Below are 21,677 nucleotides of genomic sequence, written 5' to 3' on the forward strand. Positions count from 1 at the left end.
TTAAGGGGCGTGTGCGTTGCAGGGCGCATATAATCGTTAGGGTAGGCTTCAGGGTTAAGGCTGCGGATGAGGCTTCGGGTGCAGGGTTAGGGTTGGAGCTATGTTTAGGTTTAGGCTCCCGGTGAGGCCTAGGTTCGAGAATGGGGTTCGGATACGTGTTAGGGGGCGTTTGCGTTGCAGGGCGCGACTTATCTTTAGGGTCGGCCTCACGGTTCAGGCTGCGGGTGAGGCTTAGTTTTCAGGGTCAGGGTTGGAGTACGGGTTATGGTTAGGCACCCGGTGAGGCTTAGGGTCGAGATTGGGGTAAGGATACGTGTTAGGGGGCGTGTGGGTTGCAGGGCGATGCTTATAGTTATGGTAGGCCTCAGGGTTCAGTCTTCCTGTGAGGCTTAGGGTTCAGAGTCAAGATTGGAGCTAGGGTAAGTGTTAGGCTCCCGGTGAGGCCTAGGCTCGAGATTGGGGTACGGATATGTGTTAGGGGGAGTTGTTGTTGCAGGGCGTGGTTTATCATTAGGGTAGGCCTCAGGGTTCAGGCTGCGGGTGTGGATTAGGGTTCAGGGCGAGTGTCGGAGCTAGGGTTAGGTTTAGGTTCCCGGTGAGGCTTCGGGTAGAGATTTGGGTACTGATACATGTTAGGGGGCGTGTGCATTCCAGGGCGCGGCTTATCGTTAGTGTAGGCCTCAGGGTTCGTCTTCCTGTGACGCTTAGGGTTCAGGGTCAGGGTTGGAACTAGCATTAGCGTTCGACTCCCGGTGAGGCCTATGGTCGAGATTGGGGTACATATACGTGTTAGGGGGCGTGTGCTTTGCAGGGCGCAGCTTATTGTTAGGGTAGGCCTCAGGGTTCAGGCTGCGGGTGAGGCTTAGTGTTCAGGGTCAGGGTTGTAGCTAGGGTTAGGGTTAGGCTCCCTCTGAGGCCTAGGTTCGAGATTGGGGTGCGGATACATTTTAGGGGGAGTGTGCCTTGCAGGGCGCGGCTTATCGTTATAGTAAGGCTCAGGGTTTTTGCTGCGAGTGAGGCTTAGTGTTCAGGATAAGGGTTGGAGTTAGGGTTAGGGTTTGGCTCCCGGTGAGGCCTAGGGTCGAGATTGGGGTACGGATATGTATTAGGGGGCGTTGTTGTTGCAAGGCACGGTTTATCGGTAGGGTAGGCCTCAGGGTTCTGGATGCAGGTGAGGTTTATTGTTCAGGGTCAGGGTTGGAGCTAGGGTTAGGGTTAGGCTCCCGGTGTTGCTTTTGGTCGAGATTGGGGTACGGATACGTGTTAGGGGGCGTGTGAGTTGCAGGACACGGCTGACGTTAGGGTAGGCCTCAGGTATCGAGCTTCGGGTGAGGCTTAGTTTTCAGGGTCAGGGTTGGAGCTAGGGTTAGGTTTAGGCTCCCGTTTAGGCTTCGGGTCGAGATTGGATTACGGATACGTTTTAGGGCGCTTGTGCATTGCAGGGCGTGGCTGAACATTAGCTTAGGCCTCAGGGTTCAGACTGTGGGTGAGTCTTAGGTTTCACGGTCAGGGTTGGAGCTAGGGGTAGGGTTAGGCTCCGGCTGAGGCTTACGGTCGTGATTGAGGTACAGATACGTCTTAGGTGTCGTGTGCTTTGCATGGCGCAGATAATACTTAGGGTAGGCTTCAGGGTTCAGGCTGCGGGTGAGGCTTAGGATTCAGGGTCTGGGTTGGAGCTAGGGTTAAGGTTAGGCTCCCTCTGAGGCCTAGGTTCGAGATTGGGGTACGGATACGTGTTACGGGGAGTTGTTGTTGAAGGGCGTGGCTTATCGTTAGGTTAGGCCTCAGTGTTCAGGCTGCGGGTGTGGATTAGGGTTCAGGGTGAGTGTCGGAGATAGGGTTAGGGTTAGGCTCTCGCTGAGGCCTACGGCCGAGATTGCATTACGGATACGTGTTAGGGGGCTTGTGAATTGCAGAGCACGGCTTATCTTTAGTGTTGGTCTCAGGTTTCAGGCTGCAGCTGAGGCTTAGGGTTCAGGGTCAGGTTTGGAGCTAAGTTTAGGTTTAGGCTCCAGGTGATGCCTAGGGTCGAGATTGGGGTACGGATACGTGTTAGGGGGCGTGTGGTTTGCAGGGCACGGCCTATAGTTAGGGTGGGCCTCAGGGTTCAGACTTCCGGTAAGGCTTAGGATTCAGGGTCAGTGTTGGAGCTATGGTTAGCGTTAGGCACCCGTTGCGGCCTAGGTTCGACATTGGGATACGGATACATGTAAGGGGGCGTGTGAGTTGCACGGCGTGGCTTATCCTTAGCCTAGGCCTCAGCGTTCAGGCTGCAGGTGAGGCTTAGCGTTCAGGGTCAGGGTTGGAGCTAGGGTTATGGTTAGGCAGGCGGTGAGGCCTATGGTCGAGATTCGGTTACGGAAACGTGTTAGGGGGCATTTGCGTTGCAGGGCGTGACTTATCGTAAGGGTAGGCCCCAGGGTTCAGGCTGCGGGTGAGGCTTAGTGTTCAGGGTCAGGGTTGGAGCTCTGGTTTGGCTTAGGCTCTCGCTGAGGCCTATGGCCGAGATTGGAGTATGGATACGTGTTAGGGGGCGTGTGCATTGCAGGGCACGGCTGATCGTTAGTGTAGGTCTCAGGGTTCAGGCTGCGGTTGAGGCTTAGGGTTCAGGGTCAGGTTTGGAGCTAAGGTTAGGTTTAGGCTCCCGGTGAGGCCTAGGTTCGAGATTGTGGTACGGATACGTGTTAGGGGGCGTGTGCATTGCAGGGCACGGCTGATCGTTAGGGTAGGCCTCAGGGTTCACACTGTGGTTGAGGCTTAGGTTTCAGGGTCAGGTTTGGAGGTAGTGTTAGCGTTCGACTCCTGGTGAGGCCTAGGGTCGAGATTGGGGTACGGATACCTGTTCGGGGGTGTGTGCGTTGCAGGGCACAGCTTTTCGTTAGGGTAGCGCTCAGGGTTGTGGCTGCGGATGAGGCTTAGTGTTCAGGATAAGGGTTGTAGTTTGGGTTAGGGTTAGGCTCCCGGTGAGGCCTAGGGTCGAGATTGGGGTACGGATATATGTTAGGGAGCGTTGTTCTTGCAGGGCGCGGTTTATCATTAGGGTAGGTCTCACGGTTCAGGTTGCAGGTGAGGTTTATTGTTCAGGGTCAGGGTTGGAGCTAGGGTTAGGGTTAGGCTCCCTGTGAGGCTTTGGTTCGAGATTGGGGTACGGATACGTGTTAAGGGGCGTGTGCCTTGCAGGGCGGGACTTAACGGTAGGGCAGGCCTCAGGGTTGAGGCGGCGGGTGAGACTTAGGGTTCAGGGTCAAGTTTGGAGCTAGCGGTAATTTTAGGCTCCCCTTGAGGCTTTGGGTCGAGATTGGTGTTCGGATACGTGTTAGGTGGCGTTTGAGTTGCAGTGCGCAGATAATCATTAGGGTAGGCCTCAGGGATCAGGCTGTGGGTGAGGCTTAGGATTCAGGGACAGGGTTGGAGATAGGGTTAGGTTTAGGCTCCCGTTGAGGCTTAGGGTCGAGATTGGGGTACAGATACGTGTTAGGGGGCGTGTGCGTTGCAGGGCGCAGATAATCGTTAGGGTAGGCCTCAGGCTTCAGGCTGCGGGTGAGGCTTAGGGTTCTGGGTCGGAGTTGGAGCTAGGGTTAGGGTTATACTCCCGGTGAGGCCTAGGTTCGAGAATGGGGTACGGATACGTATTAGGGGGCGTTTGCGTTGAAGGGCGTGACTTATCCTTAGTGTAGGCCTCAGGGTTCAGGCTGCGGTTGAGGCTTAGGGTTCAGGGTCAGGGTTGGAGCTAGGCTTAGATTTAGGCTCCCGGTTATGCTTCGGGTTGAGATTGGGGTACGGATACGTGTTAGGGGGCGTGTGCATTGCAGGTCGGGGCTGGTAGTTAGGGTAGGCCTCAAGGTTCAGTGTTCCGGTTAGTCCTAGTGTTCAGGGTCAGAGTTGGAGCTAGGGTTAGCATTAGGCTTCCAGTGAAGCCTAGGGTCGAGAGTGGGGTACGGATACGTGTAGGGGGCATGTGAGTTGCACGGCACAGCTTATCGTTAGAGTAGGCCTCAGGGTTCAGGCTGCGGATGATGCTTAGGTTTCAGGGTCAGGGTTGGAGCTCGGGATAGGGTTAGGCTCCCGGTGAGGCTTCGGGTCGAGATTGGGGTACAGATACTTGTTAGGGGGCGTGTGCGTTGCAGCGCTCCGCTTATCGTTAGGTTAGGCCTCAGGGTTCAGGCTGCGGGTTAGGATTAGTGTTCAGGGTGAGAGTTGGAGCTAGGGTTAGGTTTAGGCTTCCGGTGAGGCTTAGGGCCGAGATTGGGGTACGGATACCTGTTAGGTGGCGTGTTCGTTGCAGGGCGTAGGTTATCGTTAGGGTAGGCCTCCGGGTTCAGGCTGTGGGTGAGGCTTACGGTTCATGGTCAGAGTTGGAGCTAGGGTAAGGTTTAGGTTCCCGGTGAGGCTTCGGGTCGAGATTGTGGTACGGATATGTGTTAGGGGTCGTGTGCGTTGCAGGGCGCGGCTTTTCGTTAGTGTAGGCCTCAGGGTTCAGTCTTCCTGTGAGGCTTAGGGTTCAGGGTCAGGGTTGGAGCCAGCGTTAGCGTTAGGCTCCCTGTGAGACCTAGGTTCGAGATTGGGGTACAGATACGTCTTTGCGGGCGTGTGCGTTGCAGGGTGCAGCTTATTGTTATGGTAGGCCTCAGGGTTCAGGCTGCGGGTGAGGCTTAGGGTTCAGGGTCAGGGTTGGAGCTAGGGTTAGGATTAGGCTCCCTCTGAGGCCTAGGTTCGCGATTGGTGTACGGATACGTGTTAGGGGGTGTTAGCGTTGCAGGGCGCAGCTTATCGTTGGGGTAGGTCTCAGGGTTTTGGCTGTGGGTGAGGCTTAGTGTTCAGGATAAGAATTGGAGATAGGGTTAGTGTTCGGCTCCCACTGAGGCTTACGGTCGAGATGGGGGTAGAGATACGTGTTAGGGGGAGTTTTTCATTGCAGGGCGCCGATAATCGTTAGGGTAGGCCTCAGGGTTCAGGCTGTGGATGAGGCTTAGCGTACAGGATCAGGGTTGGATTTAGGGTTAGTGTGAGGCTCCCGGTGAGGCCTAGGGTCGAGATTGGCGTACGGAAACGTGTTAGGGCGCGTTTTCGTTTCAGGGCGCGACTTATCGTTAGGGTTGGCCTCAGCGTTCAGGCTGCGGGTGAGGCTTAGTGTTCAGGGTCAGGGTTGGAGCTAGCGTTAGCGTTCGGCTCCCGATGAGGCCTAGGTACGAGACTGGGGTACAGATACGTCTTTGGGGGTGTGTGCGTTGCAGGGCGCGGCTTATTGTTAGGGTAGGCCTCAGGGTTCAGGCTGCAGGTGAGGCTTAGTGTTCATGGTCAGAGTTGGAGCTACGGTTAGGATTAGGCTCCCGCTGAGGCTTACGGTCGAGATTGGTGTACAGATACCTGTTAAGGGGCGTGTGCGTTGCAGGGCGCATATAATCGTTAGGGTAGGCTTCAGGGTTAAGGCTGCGGATGAGGCTTCGGGTGCAGGGTTAGGGTTGGAGCTATGTTTAGGTTTAGGCTCCCGGTGAGGCCTAGGTTCGAGAATGGGGTTCGGATACGTGTTAGGGGGCGTTTGCGTTGCAGGGCGCGACTTATCTTTAGGGTCGGCCTCACGGTTCAGGCTGCGGGTGAGGCTTAGTTTTCAGGGTCAGGGTTGGAGTACGGGTTATGGTTAGGCACCCGGTGAGGCTTAGGGTCGAGATTGGGGTAAGGATACGTGTTAGGGGGCGTGTGGGTTGCAGGGCGATGCTTATAGTTATGGTAGGCCTCAGGGTTCAGTCTTCCTGTGAGGCTTAGGGTTCAGAGTCAAGATTGGAGCTAGGGTAAGTGTTAGGCTCCCGGTGAGGCCTAGGCTCGAGATTGGGGTACGGATATGTGTTAGGGGGAGTTGTTGTTGCAGGGCGTGGTTTATCATTAGGGTAGGCCTCAGGGTTCAGGCTGCGGGTGTGGATTAGGGTTCAGGGCGAGTGTCGGAGCTAGGGTTAGGTTTACGTTCCCGGTGAGGCTTCGGGTAGAGATTTGGGTACTGATACATGTTAGGGGGCGTGTGCATTCCAGGGCGCGGCTTATCGTTAGTGTAGGCCTCAGGGTTCGTCTTCCTGTGACGCTTAGGGTTCAGGGTCAGGGTTGGAACTAGCATTAGCGTTCGACTCCCGGTGAGGCCTATGGTCGAGATTGGGGTACATATACGTGTTAGGGGGCGTGTGCTTTGCAGGGCGCAGCTTATTGTTAGGGTAGGCCTCAGGGTTCAGGCTGCGGGTGAGGCTTAGTGTTCAGGGTCAGGGTTGTAGCTAGGGTTAGGGTTAGGCTCCCTCTGAGGCCTAGGTTCGAGATTGGGGTGCGGATACATTTTAGGGGGAGTGTGCCTTGCAGGGCGCGGCTTATCGTTATAGTAAGGCTCAGGGTTTTTGCTGCGAGTGAGGCTTAGTGTTCAGGATAAGGGTTGGAGTTAGGGTTAGGGTTTGGCTCCCGGTGAGGCCTAGGGTCGAGATTGGGGTACGGATATGTATTAGGGGGCGTTGTTGTTGCAAGGCACGGTTTATCGGTAGGGTAGGCCTCAGGGTTCTGGATGCAGGTGAGGTTTATTGTTCAGGGTCAGGGTTGGAGCTAGGGTTAGGGTTAGGCTCCCGGTGTTGCTTTTGGTCGAGATTGGGGTACGGATACGTGTTAGGGGGCGTGTGAGTTGCAGGACACGGCTGACGTTAGGGTAGGCCTCAGGTATCGAGCTTCGGGTGAGGCTTAGTTTTCAGGGTCAGGGTTGGAGCTAGGGTTAGGTTTAGGCTCCCGTTTAGGCTTCGGGTCGAGATTGGATTACGGATACGTTTTAGGGCGCTTGTGCATTGCAGGGCGTGGCTGAACATTAGCTTAGGCCTCAGGGTTCAGACTGTGGGTGAGTCTTAGGTTTCACGGTCAGGGTTGGAGCTAGGGGTAGGGTTAGGCTCCGGCTGAGGCTTACGGTCGTGATTGAGGTACAGATACGTCTTAGGTGTCGTGTGCTTTGCATGGCGCAGATAATACTTAGGGTAGGCTTCAGGGTTCAGGCTGCGGGTGAGGCTTAGGATTCAGGGTCTGGGTTGGAGCTAGGGTTAAGGTTAGGCTCCCTCTGAGGCCTAGGTTCGAGATTGGGGTACGGATACGTGTTACGGGGAGTTGTTGTTGAAGGGCGTGGCTTATCGTTAGGTTAGGCCTCAGTGTTCAGGCTGCGGGTGTGGATTAGGGTTCAGGGTGAGTGTCGGAGATAGGGTTAGGGTTAGGCTCTCGCTGAGGCCTACGGCCGAGATTGCATTACGGATACGTGTTAGGGGGCTTGTGAATTGCAGAGCACGGCTTATCTTTAGTGTTGGTCTCAGGTTTCAGGCTGCAGCTGAGGCTTAGGGTTCAGGGTCAGGTTTGGAGCTAAGTTTAGGTTTAGGCTCCAGGTGATGCCTAGGGTCGAGATTGGGGTACGGATACGTGTTAGGGGGCGTGTGGTTTGCAGGGCACGGCCTATAGTTAGGGTGGGCCTCAGGGTTCAGACTTCCGGTAAGGCTTAGGATTCAGGGTCAGTGTTGGAGCTATGGTTAGCGTTAGGCACCCGTTGCGGCCTAGGTTCGACATTGGGATACGGATACATGTAAGGGGGCGTGTGAGTTGCACGGCGTGGCTTATCCTTAGCCTAGGCCTCAGCGTTCAGGCTGCAGGTGAGGCTTAGCGTTCAGGGTCAGGGTTGGAGCTAGGGTTATGGTTAGGCAGGCGGTGAGGCCTATGGTCGAGATTCGGTTACGGAAACGTGTTAGGGGGCATTTGCGTTGCAGGGCGTGACTTATCGTAAGGGTAGGCCCCAGGGTTCAGGCTGCGGGTGAGGCTTAGTGTTCAGGGTCAGGGTTGGAGCTCTGGTTTGGCTTAGGCTCTCGCTGAGGCCTATGGCCGAGATTGGAGTATGGATACGTGTTAGGGGGCGTGTGCATTGCAGGGCACGGCTGATCGTTAGTGTAGGTCTCAGGGTTCAGGCTGCGGTTGAGGCTTAGGGTTCAGGGTCAGGTTTGGAGCTAAGGTTAGGTTTAGGCTCCCGGTGAGGCCTAGGTTCGAGATTGTGGTACGGATACGTGTTAGGGGGCGTGTGCATTGCAGGGCACGGCTGATCGTTAGGGTAGGCCTCAGGGTTCACACTGTGGTTGAGGCTTAGGTTTCAGGGTCAGGTTTGGAGGTAGTGTTAGCGTTCGACTCCTGGTGAGGCCTAGGGTCGAGATTGGGGTACGGATACCTGTTCGGGGGTGTGTGCGTTGCAGGGCACAGCTTTTCGTTAGGGTAGCGCTCAGGGTTGTGGCTGCGGATGAGGCTTAGTGTTCAGGATAAGGGTTGTAGTTTGGGTTAGGGTTAGGCTCCCGGTGAGGCCTAGGGTCGAGATTGGGGTACGGATATATGTTAGGGAGCGTTGTTCTTGCAGGGCGCGGTTTATCATTAGGGTAGGTCTCACGGTTCAGGTTGCAGGTGAGGTTTATTGTTCAGGGTCAGGGTTGGAGCTAGGGTTAGGGTTAGGCTCCCTGTGAGGCTTTGGTTCGAGATTGGGGTACGGATACGTGTTAAGGGGCGTGTGCCTTGCAGGGCGGGACTTAACGGTAGGGCAGGCCTCAGGGTTGAGGCGGCGGGTGAGACTTAGGGTTCAGGGTCAAGTTTGGAGCTAGCGGTAATTTTAGGCTCCCCTTGAGGCTTTGGGTCGAGATTGGTGTTCGGATACGTGTTAGGTGGCGTTTGAGTTGCGGTGCGCAGATAATCATTAGGGTAGGCCTCAGGGATCAGGCTGTGGGTGAGGCTTAGGATTCAGGGACAGGGTTGGAGATAGGGTTAGGTTTAGGCTCCCGTTGAGGCTTAGGGTCGAGATTGGGGTACAGATACGTGTTAGGGGGCGTGTGCGTTGCAGGGCGCAGATAATCGTTAGGGTAGGCCTCAGGCTTCAGGCTGCGGGTGAGGCTTAGGGTTCTGGGTCGGAGTTGGAGCTAGGGTTAGGGTTATACTCCCGGTGAGGCCTAGGTTCGAGAATGGGGTACGGATACGTATTAGGGGGCGTTTGCGTTGAAGGGCGTGACTTATCCTTAGTGTAGGCCTCAGGGTTCAGGCTGCGGTTGAGGCTTAGGGTTCAGGGTCAGGGTTGGAGCTAGGCTTAGATTTAGGCTCCCGGTTATGCTTCGGGTCGAGATTGGGGTACGGATACGTGTTAGGGGGCGTGTGCATTGCAGGTCGGGGCTGGTAGTTAGGGTAGGCCTCAAGGTTCAGTGTTCCGGTTAGTCCTAGTGTTCAGGGTCAGAGTTGGAGCTAGGGTTAGCATTAGGCTTCCAGTGAAGCCTAGGGTCGAGAGTGGGGTACGGATACGTGTAGGGGGCATGTGAGTTGCACGGCACAGCTTATCGTTAGAGTAGGCCTCAGGGTTCAGGCTGCGGATGATGCTTAGGTTTCAGGGTCAGGGTTGGAGCTCGGGATAGGGTTAGGCTCCCGGTGAGGCTTCGGGTCGAGATTGGGGTACAGATACTTGTTAGGGGGCGTGTGCGTTGCAGCGCTCCGCTTATCGTTAGGTTAGGCCTCAGGGTTCAGGCTGCGGGTTAGGATTAGTGTTCAGGGTGAGAGTTGGAGCTAGGGTTAGGTTTAGGCTTCCGGTGAGGCTTAGGGCCGAGATTGGGGTACGGATACCTGTTAGGTGGCGTGTTCGTTGCAGGGCGTAGGTTATCGTTAGGGTAGGCCTCCGGGTTCAGGCTGTGGGTGAGGCTTACGGTTCATGGTCAGAGTTGGAGCTAGGGTAAGGTTTAGGTTCCCGGTGAGGCTTCGGGTCGAGATTGGGGTACGGATATGTGTTAGGGGTCGTGTGCGTTGCAGGGCGCGGCTTTTCGTTAGTGTAGGCCTCAGGGTTCAGTCTTCCTGTGAGGCTTAGGGTTCAGGGTCAGGGTTGGAGCCAGCGTTAGCGTTAGGCTCCCTGTGAGACCTAGGTTCGAGATTGGGGTACAGATACGTCTTTGCGGGCGTGTGCGTTGCAGGGTGCAGCTTATTGTTATGGTAGGCCTCAGGGTTCAGGCTGCGGGTGAGGCTTAGGGTTCAGGGTCAGGGTTGGAGCTAGGGTTAGGATTAGGCTCCCTCTGAGGCCTAGGTTCGCGATTGGTGTACGGATACGTGTTAGGGGGTGTTAGCGTTGCAGGGCGCAGCTTATCGTTGGGGTAGGTCTCAGGGTTTTGGCTGTGGGTGAGGCTTAGTGTTCAGGATAAGAGTTGGAGATAGGGTTAGTGTTCGGCTCCCACTGAGGCTTACGGTCGAGATGGGGGTAGAGATACGTGTTAGGGGGAGTTTTTCATTGCAGGGCGCCGATAATCGTTAGGGTAGGCCTCAGGGTTCAGGCTGTGGATGAGGCTTAGCGTACAGGATCAGGGTTGGATTTAGGGTTAGTGTGAGGCTCCCGGTGAGGCCTAGGGTCGAGATTGGCGTACGGAAACGTGTTAGGGCGCGTTTTCGTTTCAGGGCACGACTTATCGTTAGGGTTGGCCTCAGCGTTCAGGCTGCGGGTGAGGCTTAGTGTTCAGGGTCAGGGTTGGAGCTAGCGTTAGCGTTCGGCTCCCGATGAGGCCTAGGTACGAGACTGGGGTACAGATACGTCTTTGGGGGTGTGTGCGTTGCAGGGCGCGGCTTATTGTTAGGGTAGGCCTCAGGGTTCAGGCTGCAGGTGAGGCTTAGTGTTCATGGTCAGAGTTGGAGCTACGGTTAGGATTAGGCTCCCGCTGAGGCTTACGGTCGAGATTGGTGTACAGATACCTGTTAAGGGGCGTGTGCGTTGCAGGGCGCATATAATCGTTAGGGTAGGCTTCAGGGTTAAGGCTGCGGATGAGGCTTCGGGTGCAGGGTTAGGGTTGGAGCTATGTTTAGGTTTAGGCTCCCGGTGAGGCCTAGGTTCGAGAATGGGGTTCGGATACGTGTTAGGGGGCGTTTGCGTTGCAGGGCGCGACTTATCTTTAGGGTCGGCCTCACGGTTCAGGCTGCGGGTGAGGCTTAGTTTTCAGGGTCAGGGTTGGAGTACGGGTTATGGTTAGGCACCCGGTGAGGCTTAGGGTCGAGATTGGGGTAAGGATACGTGTTAGGGGGCGTGTGGGTTGCAGGGCGATGCTTATAGTTATGGTAGGCCTCAGGGTTCAGTCTTCCTGTGAGGCTTAGGGTTCAGAGTCAAGATTGGAGCTAGGGTAAGTGTTAGGCTCCCGGTGAGGCCTAGGCTCGAGATTGGGGTACGGATATGTGTTAGGGGGAGTTGTTGTTGCAGGGCGTGGTTTATCATTAGGGTAGGCCTCAGGGTTCAGGCTGCGGGTGTGGATTAGGGTTCAGGGCGAGTGTCGGAGCTAGGGTTAGGTTTAGGTTCCCGGTGAGGCTTCGGGTAGAGATTTGGGTACTGATACATGTTAGGGGGCGTGTGCATTCCAGGGCGCGGCTTATCGTTAGTGTAGGCCTCAGGGTTCGTCTTCCTGTGACGCTTAGGGTTCAGGGTCAGGGTTGGAACTAGCATTAGCGTTCGACTCCCGGTGAGGCCTATGGTCGAGATTGGGGTACATATACGTGTTAGGGGGCGTGTGCTTTGCAGGGTGCAGCTTATTGTTAGGGTAGGCCTCAGGGTTCAGGCTGCGGGTGAGGCTTAGTGTTCAGGGTCAGGGTTGTAGCTAGGGTTAGGGTTAGGCTCCCTCTGAGGCCTAGGTTCGAGATTGGGGTACGGATACATTTTAGGGGGAGTGTGCCTTGCAGGGCGCGGCTTATCGTTATAGTAAGGCTCAGGGTTTTTGCTGCGAGTGAGGCTTAGTGTTCAGGATAAGGGTTGGAGTTAGGGTTAGGGTTTGGCTCCCGGTGAGGCCTAGGGTCGAGATTGGGGTACGGATATGTATGAGGGGGCGTTGTTGTTGCAAGGCACGGTTTATCGGTAGGGTAGGCCTCAGGGTTCTGGATGCAGGTGAGGTTTATTGTTCAGGGTCAGGGTTGGAGCTAGGGTTAGGGTTAGGCTCCCGGTGTTGCTTTTGGTCGAGATTGGGGTACGGATACGTGTTAGGGGGCGTGTGAGTTGCAGGACACGGCTGACGTTAGGGTAGGCCTCAGGTATCGAGCTTCGGGTGAGGCTTAGTTTTCAGGGTCAGGGTTGGAGCTAGGGTTAGGTTTAGGCTCCCGTTTAGGCTTCGGGTCGAGATTGGATTACGGATACGTTTTAGGGCGCTTGTGCATTGCAGGGCGTGGCTGAACATTAGCTTAGGCCTCAGGGTTCAGACTGTGGGTGAGTCTTAGGTTTCACGGTCAGGGTTGGAGCTAGGGGTAGGGTTAGGCTCCGGCTGAGGCTTACGGTCGTGATTGAGGTACAGATACGTCTTAGGTGTCGTGTGCTTTGCATGGCGCAGATAATACTTAGGGTAGGCTTCAGGGTTCAGGCTGCGGGTGAGGCTTAGGATTCAGGGTCTGGGTTGGAGCTAGGGTTAAGGTTAGGCTCCCTCTGAGGCCTAGGTTCGAGATTGGGGTACGGATACGTGTTACGGGGAGTTGTTGTTGAAGGGCGTGGCTTATCGTTAGGTTAGGCCTCAGTGTTCAGGCTGCGGGTGTGGATTAGGGTTCAGGGTGAGTGTCGGAGATAGGGTTAGGGTTAGGCTCTCGCTGAGGCCTACGGCCGAGATTGCATTACGGATACGTGTTAGGGGGCTTGTGAATTGCAGAGCACGGCTTATCTTTAGTGTTGGTCTCAGGTTTCAGGCTGCAGCTGAGGCTTAGGGTTCAGGGTCAGGTTTGGAGCTAAGTTTAGGTTTAGGCTCCAGGTGATGCCTAGGGTCGAGATTGGGGTACGGATACGTGTTAGGGGGCGTGTGGTTTGCAGGGCACGGCCTATAGTTAGGGTGGGCCTCAGGGTTCAGACTTCCGGTAAGGCTTAGGATTCAGGGTCAGTGTTGGAGCTATGGTTAGCGTTAGGCACCCGTTGCGGCCTAGGTTCGACATTGGGATACGGATACATGTAAGGGGGCGTGTGAGTTGCACGGCGTGGCTTATCCTTAGCCTAGGCCTCAGCGTTCAGGCTGCAGGTGAGGCTTAGCGTTCAGGGTCAGGGTTGGAGCTAGGGTTATGGTTAGGCAGGCGGTGAGGCCTATGGTCGAGATTCGGTTACGGAAACGTGTTAGGGGGCATTTGCGTTGCAGGGCGTGACTTATCGTAAGGGTAGGCCCCAGGGTTCAGGCTGCGGGTGAGGCTTAGTGTTCAGGGTCAGGGTTGGAGCTCTGGTTTGGCTTAGGCTCTCGCTGAGGCCTATGGCCGAGATTGGAGTATGGATACGTGTTAGGGGGCGTGTGCATTGCAGGGCACGGCTGATCGTTAGTGTAGGTCTCAGGGTTCAGGCTGCGGTTGAGGCTTAGGGTTCAGGGTCAGGTTTGGAGCTAAGGTTAGGTTTAGGCTCCCGGTGAGGCCTAGGTTCGAGATTGTGGTACGGATACGTGTTAGGGGGCGTGTGCATTGCAGGGCACGGCTGATCGTTAGGGTAGGCCTCAGGGTTCACACTGTGGTTGAGGCTTAGGTTTCAGGGTCAGGTTTGGAGGTAGTGTTAGCGTTCGACTCCTGGTGAGGCCTAGGGTCGAGATTGGGGTACGGATACCTGTTCGGGGGTGTGTGCGTTGCAGGGCACAGCTTTTCGTTAGGGTAGCGCTCAGGGTTGTGGCTGCGGATGAGGCTTAGTGTTCAGGATAAGGGTTGTAGTTTGGGTTAGGGTTAGGCTCCCGGTGAGGCCTAGGGTCGAGATTGGGGTACGGATATATGTTAGGGAGCGTTGTTCTTGCAGGGCGCGGTTTATCATTAGGGTAGGTCTCACGGTTCAGGTTGCAGGTGAGGTTTATTGTTCAGGGTCAGGGTTGGAGCTAGGGTTAGGGTTAGGCTCCCTGTGAGGCTTTGGTTCGAGATTGGGGTATGGATACGTGTTAAGGGGCGTGTGCCTTGCAGGGCGGGACTTAACGGTAGGGCAGGCCTCAGGGTTCAGGCGGCGGGTGAGACTTAGGGTTCAGGGTCAAGTTTGGAGCTAGCGGTAATTTTAGGCTCCCCTTGAGGCTTTGGGTCGAGATTGGTGTTCGGATACGTGTTAGGTGGCGTTTGAGTTGCAGTGCGCAGATAATCATTAGGGTAGGCCTCAGGGATCAGGCTGTGGGTGAGGCTTAGGATTCAGGGACAGGGTTGGAGATAGGGTTAGGTTTAGGCTCCCGTTGAGGCTTAGGGTCGAGATTGGGGTACAGATACGTGTTAGGGGGCGTGTGCGTTGCAGGGCGCAGATAATCGTTAGGGTAGGCCTCAGGCTTCAGGCTGCGGGTGAGGCTTAGGGTTCTGGGTCGGAGTTGGAGCTAGGGTTAGTGTTATACTCCCGGTGAGGCCTAGGTTCGAGAATGGGGTACGGATACGTATTAGGGGGCGTTTGCGTTGAAGGGCGTGACTTATCCTTAGTGTAGGCCTCAGGGTTCAGGCTGCGGTTGAGGCTTAGGGTTCAGGGTCAGGGTTGGAGCTAGGCTTAGATTTAGGCTCCCGGTTATGCTTCGGGTCGAGATTGGGGTACGGATACGTGTTAGGGGGCGTGTGCATTGCAGGTCGGGGCTGGTAGTTAGGGTAGGCCTCAAGGTTCAGTGTTCCGGTTAGTCCTAGTGTTCAGGGTCAGAGTTGGAGCTAGGGTTAGCATTAGGCTTCCAGTGAAGCCTAGGGTCGAGAGTGGGGTACGGATACGTGTAGGGGGCATGTGAGTTGCACGGCACAGCTTATCGTTAGAGTAGGCCTCAGGGTTCAGGCTGCGGATGATGCTTAGGTTTCAGGGTCAGGGTTGGAGCTCGGGATAGGGTTAGGCTCCCGGTGAGGCTTCGGGTCGAGATTGGGGTACAGATACTTGTTAGGGGGCGTGTGCGTTGCAGCGCTCCGCTTATCGTTAGGTTAGGCCTCAGGGTTCAGGCTGCGGGTTAGGATTAGTGTTCAGGGTGAGAGTTGGAGCTAGGGTTAGGTTTAGGCTTCCGGTGAGGCTTAGGGCCGAGATTGGGGTACGGATACCTGTTAGGTGGCGTGTTCGTTGCAGGGCGTAGGTTATCGTTAGGGTAGGCCTCCGGGTTCAGGCTGTGGGTGAGGCTTACGGTTCATGGTCAGAGTTGGAGCTAGGGTAAGGTTTAGGTTCCCGGTGAGGCTTCGGGTCGAGATTGGGGTACGGATATGTGTTAGGGGTCGTGTGCGTTGCAGGGCGCGGCTTTTCGTTAGTGTAGGCCTCAGGGTTCAGTCTTCCTGTGAGGCTTAGGGTTCAGGGTCAGGGTTGGAGCCAGCGTTAGCGTTAGGCTCCCTGTGAGACCTAGGTTCGAGATTGGGGTACAGATACGTCTTTGCGGGCGTGTGCGTTGCAGGGTGCAGCTTATTGTTATGGTAGGCCTCAGGGTTCAGGCTGCGGGTGAGGCTTAGGGTTCAGGGTCAGGGTTGGAGCTAGGGTTAGGATTAGGCTCCCTCTGAGGCCTAGGTTCGCGATTGGTGTACGGATACGTGTTAGGGGGTGTTAGCGTTGCAGGGCGCAGCTTATCGTTGGGGTAGGTCTCAGGGTTTTGGCTGTGGGTGAGGCTTAGTGTTCAGGATAAGAGTTGGAGATAGGGTTAGTGTTCGGCTCCCACTGAGGCTTACGGTCGAGATGGGGGTAGAGATACGTGTTAGGGGGAGTTTTTCATTGCAGGGCGCCGATAATCGTTAGGGTAGGCCTCAGGGTTCAGGCTGTGGATGAGGCTTAGCGTACAGGATCAGGGTTGGATTTAGGGTTAGTGTGAGGCTCCCGGTGAGGCCTAGGGTCGAGATTGGCGTACGGAAACGTGTTAGGGCGCGTTTTCGTTTCAGGGCGCGACTTATCGTTAGGGTTGGCCTCAGCGTTCAGGCTGCGGGTGAGGCTTAGTGTTCAGGGTCAGGGTTGGAGCTAGCGTTAGCGTTCGGCTCCCGATGAGGCCTAGGTACGAGACTGGGGTACAGATACGTCTTTGGGGGTGTGTGCGTTGCAGGGCGCGGCTTATTGTTAGGGTAGGCCTCAGGGTTCAGGCTGCAGGTGAGGCTTAGTGTTCATGGTCAGAGTTGGAGCTACGGTTAGGATTAGGCTCCCGCTGAGGCTTACGGTCGAGATTGGTGTACAGATACCTGTTAAGGGGCGTGTGCGTTGCAGGGCGCATATAATCGTTAGGGTAGGCTTCAGGGTTAAGGCTGCGGATGAGGCTTCGGGTGCAGGGTTAGGGTTGGAGCTATGTTTAGGTTTAGGCTCCCGGTGAGGCCTAGGTTCGAGAATGGGGTTCGGATACGTGTTAGGGGGCGTTTGCGTTGCAGGGCGCGACTTATCTTTAGGGTCGGCCTCACGGTTCAGGCTGCGGGTGAGGCTTAGTTTTCAGGGTCAGGGTTGGAGTACGGGTTATGGTTAGGCACCCGGTGAGGCTTAGGGTCGAGATTGGGGTAAGGATACGTGTTAGGGGGCGTGTGGGTTGCAGGGCGATGCTTATAGTTATGGTAGGCCTCAGGGTTCAGTCTTCCTGTGAGGCTTAGGGTTCAGAGTCAAGATTGGAGCTAGGGTAAGTGTTAGGCTCCCGGTGAGGCCTAGGCTCGAGATTGGGGTACGGATATGTGTTAGGGGGAGTTGTTGTTGCAGGGCGTGGTTTATCATTAGGGTAGGCCTCAGGGTTCAGGCTGCGGGTGTGGATTAGGGTTCAGGGCGAGTGTCGGAGCTAGGGTTAGGTTTAGGTTCCCGGTGAGGCTTCGGGTAGAGATTTGGGTACTGATACATGTTAGGGGGCGTGTGCATTCCAGGGCGCGGCTTATCGTTAGTGTAGGCCTCAGGGTTCGTCTTCCTGTGACGCTTAGGGTTCAGGGTCAGGGTTGGAACTAGCATTAGCGTTCGACTCCCGGTGAGGCCTATGGTCGAGATTGGGGTACATATACGTGTTAGGGGGCGTGTGCTTTGCAGGGCGCAGCTTATTGTTAGGGTAGGCCTCAGGGTTCAGGCTGCGGGTGAGGCTTAGTGTTCAGGGTCAGGGTTGTAGCTAGGGTTAGGGTTAGGCTCCCTCTGAGGCCTAGGTTCGAGATTGGGGTGCGGATACATTTTAGGGGGAGTGTGCCTTGCAGGGCGCGGCTTATCGTTATAGTAAGGCTCAGGGTTTTTGCTGCGAGTGAGGCTTAGTGTTCAGGATAAGGGTTGGAGTTAGGGTTAGGGTTTGGCTCCCGGTGAGGCCTAGGGTCGAGATTGGGGTACGGATATGTATTAGGGGGCGTTGTTGTTGCAAGGCACGGTTTATCGGTAGGGTAGGCCTCAGGGTTCTGGATGCAGGTGAGGTTTATTGTTCAGGGTCAGGGTTGGAGCTAGGGTTAGGGTTAGGCTCCCGGTGTTGCTTTTGGTCGAGATTGGGGTACGGATACGTGTTAGGGGGCGTGTGAGTTGCAGGACACGGCTGACGTTAGGGTAGGCCTCAGGTATCGAGCTTCGGGTGAGGCTTAGTTTTCAGGGTCAGGGTTGGAGCTAGGGTTAGGTTTAGGCTCCCGTTTAGGCTTCGGGTCGAGATTGGATTACGGATACGTTTTAGGGCGCTTGTGCATTGCAGGGCGTGGCTGAACATTAGCTTAGGCCTCAGGGTTCAGACTGTGGGTGAGTCTTAGGTTTCACGGTCAGGGTTGGAGCTAGGGGTAGGGTTAGGCTCCGGCTGAGGCTTACGGTCGTGATTGAGGTACAGATACGTCTTAGGTGTCGTGTGCTTTGCATGGCGCAGATAATACTTAGGGTAGGCTTCAGGGTTCAGGCTGCGGGTGAGGCTTAGGATTCAGGGTCTGGGTTGGAGCTAGGGTTAAGGTTAGGCTCCCTCTGAGGCCTAGGTTCGAGATTGGGGTACGGATACGTGTTACGGGGAGTTGTTGTTGAAGGGCGTGGCTTATCGTTAGGTTAGGCCTCAGTGTTCAGGCTGCGGGTGTGGATTAGGGTTCAGGGTGAGTGTCGGAGATAGGGTTAGGGTTAGGCTCTCGCTGAGGCCTACGGCCGAGATTGCATTACGGATACGTGTTAGGGGGCTTGTGAATTGCAGAGCACGGCTTATCTTTAGTGTTGGTCTCAGGTTTCAGGCTGCAGCTGAGGCTTAGGGTTCAGGGTCAGGTTTGGAGCTAAGTTTAGGTTTAGGCTCCAGGTGATGCCTAGGGTCGAGATTGGGGTACGGATACGTGTTAGGGGGCGTGTGGTTTGCAGGGCACGGCCTATAGTTAGGGTGGGCCTCAGGGTTCAGACTTCCGGTAAGGCTTAGGATTCAGGGTCAGTGTTGGAGCTATGGTTAGCGTTAGGCACCCGTTGCGGCCTAGGTTCGACATTGGGATACGGATACATGTAAGGGGGCGTGTGAGTTGCACGGCGTGGCTTATCCTTAGCCTAGGCCTCAGCGTTCAGGCTGCAGGTGAGGCTTAGCGTTCAGGGTCAGGGTTGGAGCTAGGGTTATGGTTAGGCAGGCGGTGAGGCCTATGGTCGAGATTCGGTTACGGAAACGTGTTAGGGGGCATTTGCGTTGCAGGGCGTGACTTATCGTAAGGGTAGGCCCCAGGGTTCAGGCTGCGGGTGAGGCTTAGTGTTCAGGGTCAGGGTTGGAGCTCTGGTTTGGCTTAGGCTCTCGCTGAGGCCTATGGCCGAGATTGGAGTATGGATACGTGTTAGGGGGCGTGTGCATTGCAGGGCACGGCTGATCGTTAGTGTAGGTCTCAGGGTTCAGGCTGCGGTTGAGGCTTAGGGTTCAGGGTCAGGTTTGGAGCTAAGGTTAGGTTTAGGCTCCCGGTGAGGCCTAGGTTCGAGATTGTGGTACGGATACGTGTTAGGGGGCGTGTGCATTGCAGGGCACGGCTGATCGTTAGGGTAGGCCTCAGGGTTCACACTGTGGTTGAGGCTTAGGTTTCAGGGTCAGGTTTGGAGGTAGTGTTAGCGTTCGACTCCTGGTGAGGCCTAGGGTCGAGATTGGGGTACGGATACCTGTTCGGGGGTGTGTGCGTTGCAGGGCACAGCTTTTCGTTAGGGTAGCGCTCAGGGTTGTGGCTGCGGATGAGGCTTAGTGTTCAGGATAAGGGTTGTAGTTTGGGTTAGGGTTAGGCTCCCGGTGAGGCCTAGGGTCGAGATTGGGGTACGGATATATGTTAGGGAGCGTTGTTCTTGCAGGGCGCGGTTTATCATTAGGGTAGGTCTCACGGTTCAGGTTGCAGGTGAGGTTTATTGTTCAGGGTCAGGGTTGGAGCTAGGGTTAGGGTTAGGCTCCCTGTGAGGCTTTGGTTCGAGATTGGGGTACGGATACGTGTTAAGGGGCGTGTGCCTTGCAGGGCGGGACTTAACGGTAGGGCAGGCCTCAGGGTTGAGGCGGCGGGTGAGACTTAGGGTTCAGGGTCAAGTTTGGAGCTAGCGGTAATTTTAGGCTCCCCTTGAGGCTTTGGGTCGAGATTGGTGTTCGGATACGTGTTAGGTGGCGTTTGAGTTGCAGTGCGCAGATAATCATTAGGGTAGGCCTCAGGGATCAGGCTGTGGGTGAGGCTTAGGATTCAGGGACAGGGTTGGAGATAGGGTTAGGTTTAGGCTCCCGTTGAGGCTTAGGGTCGAGATTGGGGTACAGATACGTGTTAGGGGGCGTGTGCGTTGCAGGGCGCAGATAATCGTTAGGGTAGGCCTCAGGCTTCAGGCTGCGGGTGAGGCTTAGGGTTCTGGGTCGGAGTTGGAGCTAGGGTTAGGGTTATACTCCCGGTGAGGCCTAGGTTCGAGAATGGGGTACGGATACGTATTAGGGGGCGTTTGCGTTGAAGGGCGTGACTTATCCTTAGTGTAGGCCTCAGGGTTCAGGCTGCGGTTGAGGCTTAGGGTTCAGGGTCAGGGTTGGAGCTAGGCTTAGATTTAGGCTCCCGGTTATGCTTCGGGTCGAGATTGGGGTACGGATACGTGTTAGGGGGCGTGTGCATTGCAGGTCGGGGCTGGTAGTTAGGGTAGGCCTCAAGGTTCAGTGTTCCGGTTAGTCCTAGTGTTCAGGGTCAGAGTTGGAGCTAGGGTTAGCATTAGGCTTCCAGTGAAGCCTAGGGTCGAGAGTGGGGTACGGATACGTGTAGGGGGCATGTGAGTTGCACGGCACAGCTTATCGTTAGAGTAGGCCTCAGGGTTCAGGCTGCGGATGATGCTTAGGTTTCAGGGTCAGGGTTGGAGCTCGGGATAGGGTTAGGCTCCCGGTGAGGCTTCGGGTCGAGATTGGGGTACAGATACTTGTTAGGGGGCGTGTGCGTTGCAGCGCTCCGCTTATCGTTAGGTTAGGCCTCAGGGTTCAGGCTGCGGGTTAGGATTAGTGTTCAGGGTGAGAGTTGGAGCTAGGGTTAGGTTTAGGCTTCCGGTGAGGCTTAGGGCCGAGATTGGGGTACGGATACCTGTTAGGTGGCGTGTTCGTTGCAGGGCGTAGGTTATCGTTAGGGTAGGCCTCCGGGTTCAGGCTGTGGGTGAGGCTTACGGTTCATGGTCAGAGTTGGAGCTAGGGTAAGGTTTAGGTTCCCGGTGAGGCTTCGGGTCGAGATTGTGGTACGGATATGTGTTAGGGGTCGTGTGCGTTGCAGGGCGCGGCTTTTCGTTAGTGTAGGCCTCAGGGTTCAGTCTTCCTGTGAGGCTTAGGGTTCAGGGTCAGGGTTGGAGCCAGCGTTAGCGTTAGGCTCCCTGTGAGACCTAGGTTCGAGATTGGGGTACAGATACGTCTTTGCGGGCGTGTGCGTTGCAGGGTGCAGCTTATTGTTATGGTAGGCCTCAGGGTTCAGGCTGCGGGTGAGGCTTAGGGTTCAGGGTCAGGGTTGGAGCTAGGGTTAGGATTAGGCTCCCTCTGAGGCCTAGGTTCGCGATTGGTGTACGGATACGTGTTAGGGGGTGTTAGCGTTGCAGGGCGCAGCTTATCGTTGGGGTAGGTCTCAGGGTTTTGGCTGTGGGTGAGGCTTAGTGTTCAGGATAAGAGTTGGAGATAGGGTTAGTGTTCGGCTCCCACTGAGGCTTACGGTCGAGATGGGGGTAGAGATACGTGTTAGGGGGAGTTTTTCATTGCAGGGCGCCGATAATCGTTAGGGTAGGCCTCAGGGTTCAGGCTGTGGATGAGGCTTAGCGTACAGGATCAGGGTTGGATTTAGGGTTAGTGTGAGGCTCCCGGTGAGGCCTAGGGTCGAGATTGGCGTACGGAAACGTGTTAGGGCGCGTTTTCGTTTCAGGGCGCGACTTATCGTTAGGGTTGGCCTCAGCGTTCAGGCTGCGGGTGAGGCTTAGTGTTCAGGGTCAGGGTTGGAGCTAGCGTTAGCGTTCGGCTCCCGATGAGGCCTAGGTACGAGACTGGGGTACAGATACGTCTTTGGGGGTGTGTGCGTTGCAGGGCGCGGCTTATTGTTAGGGTAGGCCTCAGGGTTCAGGCTGCAGGTGAGGCTTAGTGTTCATGGTCAGAGTTGGAGCTACGGTTAGGATTAGGCTCCCGCTGAGGCTTACGGTCGAGATTGGTGTACAGATACCTGTTAAGGGGCGTGTGCGTTGCAGGGCGCATATAATCGTTAGGGTAGGCTTCAGGGTTAAGGCTGCGGATGAGGCTTCGGGTGCAGGGTTAGGGTTGGAGCTATGTTTAGGTTTAGGCTCCCGGTGAGGCCTAGGTTCGAGAATGGGGTTCGGATACGTGTTAGGGGGCGTTTGCGTTGCAGGGCGCGACTTATCTTTA

This window comes from Kogia breviceps, chromosome 7, assembly GCF_026419965.1.
Source record: "Kogia breviceps isolate mKogBre1 chromosome 7, mKogBre1 haplotype 1, whole genome shotgun sequence".
NCBI lineage: Eukaryota > Metazoa > Chordata > Mammalia > Artiodactyla > Physeteridae > Kogia > Kogia breviceps.